The sequence below is a fragment of the Gymnoscopelus microlampas genome (assembly GCF_963454915.1).
Source record: "Gymnoscopelus microlampas genome assembly, chromosome: 19".
Classification (NCBI taxonomy): Eukaryota; Metazoa; Chordata; class Actinopteri; order Myctophiformes; family Myctophidae; genus Gymnoscopelus; species Gymnoscopelus microlampas.
Window position 1 is genome coordinate 33228880 of NC_139956.1, and position 10797 is coordinate 33239676.

Consider the following 10797-nt stretch of genomic DNA (forward strand, 5'->3'; position numbering starts at 1 on the left):
GTGTGTGTGTGTGTGTGTGTGTGTGTGTGTGTGTGTGTGTGTGCACGTGCACGCTTGCATGTAGATGTCTTTTGATGTTGAAGCAGCTCCCGCTGACCTGAGCTGGGAGAGTGAAACACAGGAGCAAAGGAACGAATGAAAACAAACGAGAGAACGAAGAGAAGTGAATAGAGGAGGAAGTTCAGTCCCTCATTGCAGCATGAACACCACACCTTTCTTCTCTCTCTCTCTCTCTCTCTCTCTCTCTCTCTCTCTCTCTCTCTCCCTCGCTCATTCATTATTTCTACCCGTTTCGTTCTCCTGTGACCCGTTCACAACTCTAGAAAGTTCATGTTGTTTCTTATAATTTTATGTTCAAACTCCACAAAAAAAGTCCACTAAAAACACTTTTTTCTGCATGGCTGCATTGCCTTGTCTTCTTCAAGCATTTCAGATAGACCAGCGGTTCTCAAGGTGGGGTCGAGGGACCCTCAGGGTTCCTTGAGGGTTCCAAATGGACCCTTACAGGTCTGTAACTCTGAGAGTGTACAAATGTGTACACTCTCAGAGTAAGGGTCCATTTGGTTCAATGTGTACACTCTCAGAGCTATTGGGTTCCTTGAAATTAAAAGGTTTGAGAACCAATGAGCTAGACTGCTAGAGCAGTGGTGAGTCAGGAGAGAGAGCGTGAAACGCGAGCAACGCACGGTTCCGGCTGGAATCGAACCGGAGACGTTGTACTCATGTGGTCGACGCACTATCCAGTCACCTACTATACTTTCCTGCAAACTGAGTGAAGACAGGTTGAAAAGGGCCATTTAGGTTATTTTTAAACTCAAAGGATTTCTATTGCCGGTTGTTTGTTTGTTTGTTTGTTTGGTTGGTTGGTTGGTTCATATGCACCATTTTGGTCTCAAACCACATATTGTTGCTGTCGAGCAGAAATCTTGTATCTCCATATTTCATCTGTTTTTCTTCTTAAATCAATGCCCTATTTTATACTTTGTTGTAGTGTCACCCAAAAGTAGGAAAAATAGCCGATATATATAGCTTGTAGATTGCAATTTTTATTTGTCAATACAGCCTTGCCCACAATAGGGACACCAGGTTGAAAGTGGTTAAGTCTTTAAAAAAAAGAAAAGTATTAACAAAAGAACAATTAACACAAGTTATATTTTCCATTCCCTGAAAAGTAACTGTTTTCAACACCATACAAGGTTTCCACCCGACAGTGAAGGTTATGAAAGTAAACATTTTTTGAGTTCAAAAGAACAAACGGTTCCTTTTATATTTTCAATATCATTCATTTCAAAATGGGGATTTTGTTTTGTGTTCTGAAATGAACAAACAAACATCACAAGGACATAATTGTTCACGTCTGAAACCTGCTGAGATGTAAGAGACGAGTGGAGATATCTTAATGTCTGACTTCCTTGGGTATTATCATGAGAAAAGAGAAACAGTATTTTTTCCCCCCTGTTTTTTGTTCCTGTGCGTTGTTACTTGAGATAGGAGCGTGTGTCTTTAGATAGCTTTATATATTTGAGATGTGAGACTTGCTGGTAGAAAGTGCTGTACCCCTCAGAGCCTTAATACAAGAACACTCTTCATCTGCACAACCCAGCTGTTTGCCAGTGTTCTATAATGAATGTGCCTCCTGTTATCTGACTGAAAAAAATGAAATTGTTTAAAAATATATATGTTTGTTTACTTTAAAAGCCCTCGAGTTGCCTTAACGCTCCCATGTAGACTCCCCAAAACACTAACAATGCACTCTAACGCTTGAACGCACAACTTTCACCTTGTCTCCCCACCCCGTTGGCATGGAAACTGTGACTGCGCGTTAGCCTCTGTGCCTCTATGTCCCCAACAGCAAACCACCACACACTACTGCAACATGGCTCTCCGTCAGGGTTTCTCAAAGTGGGTGCCGTAGCACCCTAAGGTGTCGCGGCGCAAGTTCAGGGGTGGCGCGGAATACTTTGATAATATTTGGAATTCATCACTTCAGTTTAACCACTTAGACCCTCTATACTTTGTCAAAATGGACCTGAGTTGCACTGCAACTTGGTACGTTATTTTTCGATCTAGACCAAATATCGGCTACTTTTGGCGAATGTTCCCATCCTGGAGAGGGATACTGGGATTCAAGTGGTTAAATGTATTAAAACATTCTTTTGAATGTGTTTTCTAAATGGAAACGGTTATTCTCTCAAGTTTCCCTCGTGACATACTGTATCTTAGGGGGAAAGATTTACATATTTACAGCACCTCACGTGGTGCTGTAAAGTAACAATGTAATTCAGGGGTGCCGTGGATGAAAAAAGTTATTTACAGGGGTGACCTGAGCCAAAACTGTTTGAGAATGTACAGTATGTCCTGCTGATGTTCCAACATGCTAGACGCTGCTACTTCAGATCATACACAGGACATTTGCATGACATTGTGGTGTTCTCAATGCAGAACATGGCCTCAATCATAACCATGTTTACTGGCCGAGTACTAACACTCATACTCAAATAAACTAGAGTCACAGTTAAGGCCTATTTATTCTCAACATTAAATACATTTAATCACACTTTGTCCATTCACTGCGTTCATTTAATTCGTCTTTGTGCACACTGCTTACGGATAATTATGGGAAATGATGTATCCGCACCGCGCAATGATGCAAAGTATGTCAGCAATGCCGCAATTGCGGTCTGGCCATATACATACATACGTATAGATTCAGAAAGGGAGTAAAAATGGGCCTTATACTCACTTACGCCTATGTGTAACTGCGGTTTAGAAGAGAAGAGATTTGTGTATAGAGTGGGGGTGGGGGGCTAAGTATAGACCCCTGGCCCTGGGGGGACCTTGGTCAGCAAAGTATATAGGGTTTAAGTGGTTAAGAAGAGTTATTGCTTGCATTTTCCAAATGTGTAGTGTACATTTTTCAAATGTCTTTAGCTACAACACGCTTAATCTGCATAATCAAGAATCGCCGTAATGTAATGTTTTTTTTTTGTTTCTCTCTTTTGTTTGCTGCAGTACTGTTTGACTCACATGCATTCAGCTCAGACTTATACAAAAGAAAACAGTATAGAACCCTCTGTAAACAGTTCACTACGTGCTGAACGTGTGGCCACTATTCACCACTCTAGCCTTTATGCGTTAAGCATCTAGTTGCCTTTGTTACATTTCTTTCAATTGTTTCTTTCAAATGTTTCGGCAACCTCCCGCATGCGCGTAACGGCTTCACGACAAAAGCATGACTTTTTAAATCACTTGAGCCTCAAAAAGGAAAGGTAGACCTTTATCCATCCCGCGGAGGAAATTCAATTTCAGCTTCCCCCAGTTGATGGCTGCTAAGATGGCCATGAGGAGTGCTGTTAGGGTTTAAGTGTCTTGCTCAGAGACGCGACGTGTATATACTGGGCGGACCGGGGAGCGAACCGATGACCTTCTGGTTACCGGTCTATTTACCCACTAAGCAATGGCCAGCCTCAAAAACAAGGCAGGCGGTGACAGCGAGGCTGGTTTTATGCTCGATGTTGGCGTTGGCATAAGACCTGGTGGACGCAGTGTTGATTTCGTCGACTAAAACTATGATGAAAAATGTCTGTTGACAACCTTTTTTCACTTACGAAAACGAAATGAAAATGAAATAAAAACGAAGCTATGGTGACTAAAACTATGACTATAAATATATTGACAATTTTGTCAACAAATAAAAACTAGACCAAAATGTTTGGGAGGGACTAGTGGAGAAGAGATCCAGTAGAACTAAGACAAGTCATCATGGGTGTGCGCGGGTGTCACACACCGAAAATAGTTGATCTGCAAGCTCACAACGCGTCGCAGCGCGACGCGTTGTGAGCTTGCAGATCGGCTATTTTCGGCATGCAGTTGAGTGAAAATCATTTCGATGCGGCCTGACAAAAATACATTTTAGTCGACTAAATCAACTAGATTTAGTCGACTAAAACCTTATGATATTTAGTCAAAACTTAACAGAATTTTATTCAAAAGACTATGACTAAAACTAAATACAAATTTGCGGTCAAAATCAACACTGGGTGGATTGTCACTTGAACCAAAGCAAGCGCTCTCTTTCTCCGTGCTTCTCGGCCAGTCCCAGCGATTGGGGGGTGGATAATATCCCGTTGCATACACACATATCAACCACACACAATATTGTTGTGTTCGCTCACACGAGTATTTAGTGAGTGCAGGAGCCTGTCCGTAAATATAGTGTATCTACATTCACAGCTTTACAGTCGTTATTTTAAACGGTGTTCAAGTATTTTGGAAGACACAGACTGAATGTATTCTAGACGTTATTATTACGTTATCTACTGTACAATACAGAGAGCAATACAATGTGCACAGCATATTAATGTGTCTGTATGATGAATAAACACGCATTTTCAATCAAATCTATGTGTCTGCTGTGTTTATGTGTGTTTTGTTTATTATAGATGTTTTGTGATGTATTTTCTAAAATCGTTGGGCATAATTGTATGCAAAATATAACCATGTAAGATGACAAAATATGTTTATATATACCTTTTTGGTTGCCATTTTTATCCCAAATTGAAAATGGATCTCAATGCAAGCATACTCACACATGTCTGTCTCTCTGCCATGTAGGAGGACAGGCAATTAAAGCAAAAGAAAAAAACTGTTATGTTACATTGTTATTAATGTTATGTATATTTCAAGTCTTCACCTGTTTTATAGCATCAGACGTTGACGTACAACACAAAGCAGGGGCCAAGAAAGGAGGGATGAAGACAGGAGTAAGGGTGGAGGAATAAAGAGGAGGCTGGGGAGATGAATGAATGGAGGGATGGATGGATGGAGTGATGGAGGAGGGAGTCACATTTTCCTGAAATAAAGGAGTGAAGTATAGGTTTGGTAATTGATCAGCTGGGGAATCGTTAACCTGGGCAGAGACTGGCACACACACACACACACACACACACACACACACACACACACACACACAAAACCAAACAGGCTTGTTAAACTGTAGACTGGTATATATACGCACGAACACACTCACACACTCACTTCGTCGCAACGGCACATACATACACACTCTCAGTAACCACACTTATACAGTCACTCATAGGTTGGTGTGCGCACACACACGCGCACACACACAGGCGCACACACACGCGCACACACACACACACACACACACACACACACACACACACACGTCCGTTCTGATGCCAACATACCCAAAACCATGCATGCAAAATAAGGCAGTAACTACGTGGGTGATGTGAGAGACTTTGTGTGCATGCGTGTGTGTGCATGTTTGTGCACGACAGCACACATGTGTGTGCGCGGGCAGGTGTGTGTGTGTGTGTGTGTGTGTGTGTGTGTGTGCGCGTGTGTGTGTGCGTTTACGTGTGCGTGTGTGTGTGTGTGTGTGTGTGTCTGTGTCTGTGTTTACGTGTGCGTGTGCATGTGCGCACCTGCGTGCGTGCGTGTGTGCGTGTGTGTGTGTGTGTGTGTGTGTGTGTGTGTGTGTGTGTGTGTGTCAAGTACGTGTGTCTTCCACTGACCTTGCTAACCTGCTGTGTCAGCAGAAGTCAGACTCTCCACTGAGCTTCTCTCAACACTAATTTATTCCTCTCCCTCCCTCTCTCTCCCCCTCCTTTCACTCCCTCCATCGCTCCCTATTTCCTACCCTGCTGTCCCTCCTTTCTCTCCCTCCATTCCTCTATCATCCCTAATTCACTCCATCCCTCCCCCCCCAACCCACCCCTTTCTCTCTGATATCATTCCCATGATTCCCTCATTTTCTGTTGCATTCCCTTTTCCGCTCGTTTTGCTTCCATCCATCTATCTCCTCTCCCTCGTTTTAATCTTTCATTCCTGCAGACGTCTCTCTTTCCATCTTCATTTTATGCTCTCTCTCTCTCTCTCTCTCTCTCTCTCTCTCTCTCTCTCTCTCTCTCTCTCTCTCTCTCTCTCTCTCTCTCGGGTGTATTTGTGGTGAACATGAACTGTGGATGAACCTCTCCGACCTGTCTGTGTATGTGCGGGTGGGTGGGTGGGTGGGCAGGGTGGGCTGTCATGGTGGTCTCCCTTCTTCTAGACTCTCCCTGACCTTCCCCGTCTACATCTTCATCTCTCTGACTCTCTCTGACTCTCTCTCTCTCTCTCTCTCTCTCTCTCTCTCTCTCTCTCTCTCTCTCTCTCTCTCTCTCTCTCTCTCTCTCTCTTATGTTATGCTGTTCCTTTTGCCTGTTATACTTTTTCAACATGATTTCTCCATTTCCAGTTAGTTAACTGGTTCTAAAACCTGACTCCTGCTGGTGTTACAGTATATTCTACAAGTTAGTTTATTACTCCATACAGCAGCACCTCTTTTTCCCCCCAATTTAGTTGTTATGCCAATGAATTCCTTCTTGACAATGTGTGTGCTGTCACTGCTGACTACCTACTGACTCACCAGTGAAAAATATTGTCAAATATTAGCTGTCAACCACTTGAACCCTAGCATCCATATTGTGGTGGGAAACATTAGCCAAACATAGCTAACGTGCAACGTGAGGCATTGTGAGCGTGTAGATCAGATATTTTTTGGAGAAGAGAGTGTTGATCGGGAAAAAAGCAATCCAAGTTCAACTGTAGCTCAAGTTCGTTTCTCTGAGAATATAGGGTTTAAGTGTTTTTTTCTTACCAAGCACTGATATCTGTAGCACCCCAGCTTGTATAGAACCCCAGCTTGTTGTATGGCAGCCGCCATACCTTGGCTCCAGGGGAATAAATACAATTTACTTTTTAAAATAAATTCAAGAATGTCTCTATGTCTATCAGGGTTGCTTATTCTGTTATTAAATGACTGTAAGATAACTATACAAATGTAAATTAGAACAAAAAGTTCGCGTTCACAAGGCATTATATTCTCCACAACACTTGTATCCCCTCCCCCCATCTTGACAAAATGGTATATTCCCCAGTTCAGTAGGTCAGCACAGGTGAAATGCATTATTGGTAATTAGCAGCAGTGGCACATTTTTTCAAGTCAGTGGCAGAAAGTTGTTTACTTGTGTTTGTGCTAAAATAATACTATCCACTGATGGACTAATCATCATGCCTGTTTTCATGATGTTCATACAAGTTCATCTTAAGGTAAGACAGCACGTAATTGTCTTTCTTATACGTTTTGTGTATGTCTGTGTGCCATCAGATGTGTATCCTATGCTCACTTTTAAGGCATTAGTAGGTTTAGGGTAGGCTACTGCTGGCTTATTCTCTTCAACTTGTATATGCTGCGTTTGGAGTTAATCTGGTCTGGTCTGTAACGGGTCTATTCATGTGATACTGTTGTGTTTGTTGTATAGGCTAATGCAGTGGTTCTCAAACTTTTTCATGTCAAGGACCCCCAAAATGACACTTATTAGCCCGCGGACCCCCCATTTGAAAGATATGCCAGGGACCCCCATAAGAGAAGATTTTTTACAGCTTTAGCACTGATTCTCAACCATTTTAATTTCAATGACCCACAGTGTGACATGCATTAGGGCTACGGACCCCTATTTAATGGCATTTCTATCTCTTGGACCCCAATTTATATTGTAAAATCAATGTTATTTTAACTCTGAGAGTGTACAAATGGAACCAAATGGACCCGTTAGGGTCCATTTGGTTCCATTTGTACACGCTCAGAGTTACAGACCCATAAGGGTCCATTTGGTGCCTAATCTATAATTTTGCTGGGGACCCCCTGGAACTCCTCAAGGACCCCATGGGGGTCCCCGGACCCCACTTTGAGAACCAATGGGCTAACGAATAGAATCAGTCAAATCGATTGCTTATCAGGACCGGCAGGCTATTTCTCTGTTCTGCTCTCTAATCGTGCCACTCTGAAAACTCCGGGACACCTTGAAACATTGCCGGGGTGGGGAATCAAACCTGGGACCTTCTATTACCCAGGAGGCCTCTCTACCCATTCAGCTGTGGCTGCATGTTTTCATACACGCTTCTGGTTCTCACACACTGAAATCCCCACACACTGTGTGTGCGTGCGTGCGTGTGTGCGTGCGTGAGTGCATGTGGGGGTGTGTCTTGCGTGTGTGTGTGTGTGTGTGTGCTCACATACCTCTAAGTGTGATTCATTTAAAGTTGTGAGAGTGTGAGAGTGCACACATACCTGAGTATTTGTGGTGTGTGTGTGTGTGTGTGTGTGTGTGTGTGTGTGTGTGTGTGTGTGTGTGTGTGTGCGTGTGCGCGTGCGCGTGCGCGTGCGCGTGTGCGTGCGCGTGTGTGTGTGTACACGTTTTAAACCATGTCAGGGTCAAAGGTCACATGTTCTCCAGACGTGATGGAAAATGACCGCAGGGCAGCCTGGCACACAGCAGGCTAGTTCTGCTATTATCACCACACACACACACACACACACACACACACACACACACACACACACACACACACACACACACACACACAGGTGAGGAGTTCTAACATCAAACACATGTACCTATTAATTCTCAGAAGCTCCATCTGTACGTGTTAGTCTGTCTTTCACACTGCCAACACACACACACACACACACACACACACACACACACACGCACACTCACCTGCATGCGCACACGGACATGCACGCACACACTTCATAGGTATCTATCATCGCATATTCTTCGCATGTTGGTTGACTATTTCTGGTTTAGTTAGTTTAGTGCAGGGGTCTTCAACGTTTTCATGCCAAGGACCCCTTGGCTGAGAGTGAGATAAAGTAGGGACCCCCATTATATATTGTATAAGATATCTTATGTTTTCATAGATTTCATAGGCAGCTTCATAGACTTGTTTCACAGTTATCATGTGTGTGTGTGTGTGTGTGTGTGTGTGTGTGTGTGTGTGTGTGTGTGTGTGTGTGTGTGTGTGTGTGTGTGTGTGTGTGTGTGTGTGTGTGTGTGTGTGTGTGTGTGTGTGTGTGTGTGTGTGTAATGTATCCTATATTAAAATTGGCTTAAGGGGATTAATTGGCTTCACGCTCATGTCACCATGACTTAGCCAAATATGGAGTGTGTTGTCTAACCTCAATGTGACATCATGGCATCAGCAAACAAATCAGTCAGTTCGATATATTGGCACAAAAGGGGGCATGCCCATATATGGGCATATACTGATGACGCGTAATTATATCCCTGTTCAATTCCACATGAAACCCTGGACCCATACGATTCCACACCAATTGATATCGCACGTACTATATATTAAAGGGCATGTGTGTTTCCAATGTGAATATATCACGTCTCAATGTCTCTATGACTTTCTGTTTAGCTTCTTTTCTGCCCTTATTCCGCAGCTGGATGGCAATCAGGTAAAAGCTGTTTTTGAACCTGACAGTGGGACTCTTCAGACTCCTGTATCTCCTGCCAGAGGGCAGAGGGGAGAACAGACTGTGTGGCAGGGATGGGTCATTAATAATGCTGGTGGCTCTTGACAGGCAGTTTTTTATAGGGCCATATTCGCTTATTATAGGCGACGTTGGGCTTGTTTTCATGTAAAGTCGCTTGTAAATATTGGTAGCTGCGGGTTGTGTTTTTTTGGCCTTGTTTCTAAAGTTTGTTTAAACCAGTGGTTCTCAGAAATGTTCATGTCAAGGACCCCCAAATTAATATGTATGCCTACACTGTAGGTCTATTTGTCCGCAGACCCCCGACTGAAAATATGTTGTGCCAGGGAGGCAGGGAGTGGACCCCCCATACAAAATGTATGTAGTTAAAATGTTTTAAAAATATTCAAAATATTTATATTTTTGAAAATAGCAGATCTACAAGCTCACAACGCGTCACGTTGTGACGCGTTGTGAGCTTGTAGATCGTCTATTTTCAAATAGTCGATGTATGTAGGGGGCTCAAGAGGTAAAATTGGTCGCTTCTTTTGGGCTTAATTGTTTTCATAGACCTGGTAGCTTGGTCCTCTCGCAAAATATGGCAACACTGGCCAAGTCCTAAAGTGAATAACAAGGAATCATGGAGTCACATTTGTTTGTGGTCGTCAGGGTGTGTGCGTGCATGCGCGTGTTGTTTCCTTAGTGTCCAGCGCATGTTTTGGCCGCGCTGTTTTTGGCCGCGCCGCCGGCAGACGTGCACATAAAGTCATTTTTACGCGGCCGTGTTCCTCTCATTAGCTCCGCGCGTTAACTAGCGGCGAAGGAATGCACTTGAACCGACGCAGTGGAAAAAGCAATATAATTTAACAAGACGCTAATCAGCAAATTGTTTGGGTGTTCGGTCAGTGTTGCAGCTCAACGCGGCTGCATCTGACAGAACCTCAGGTATAAGGGCTGATGGTTGAAGCTGTATCTGTTTTTGTTTACTGCCCTGGTCTTGGATCTGCTTTCTCGATGGGAGGCGATGGGAGTTCTTTGTGTTCCGTATGTGCAGAGAAACACAACACCGGGTGTAGTGGTGTATGGCGTAGTTGCGGCAGGCCCCGTCGCTGTGCTATTTAGTATGTTATCGGACTATTTTACCACACAGGTCTTCAACAGGGGGAACTTAGCAACTTAGAAAATAGCAGATCTAGAAGCTCACAACGCGCAGAGCTGCAAGCATTTCGACTTGTAGATTGGCTATTTTCAGGAAAGAGATTTGGTTTAGAGGGAAAAAAGATAAGACCAAGTTTGGAGCAAAAAGGTCTAGTTTACTAAATATTGACGGTTTAAATTGTTAAAGACGGGGTGCCGTGATTTTCAGTGATCCCCCCCCCCCCCTAAAACATAATCATCAGGTTCATTATGGTTATACTAGGAGTTTTTTTTTTTTTTTTCAAAAAAGTGTACAGAAAGTGTTAAAATTA

General features: G+C 43.4%; 1 protein-coding gene across 1 annotated transcript in view; it reads left to right on the forward strand.

Moving 5' to 3' along the window:
• dysf (dysferlin, limb girdle muscular dystrophy 2B (autosomal recessive)) overlaps positions 1 to 4157 on the forward strand; it is a 155531-nt gene extending 151374 nt beyond the window's left edge. Inside the window, 1 exon segment of the mRNA XM_084043388.1 lies at positions 1 to 4157. This exon segment is cut by the window's left edge and continues 2873 nt beyond it. The gene's annotated coding sequence lies outside the window, so the exon portion shown is untranslated.
• The last annotated feature ends 6640 nt before the right edge of the window (positions 4158 to 10797 follow it).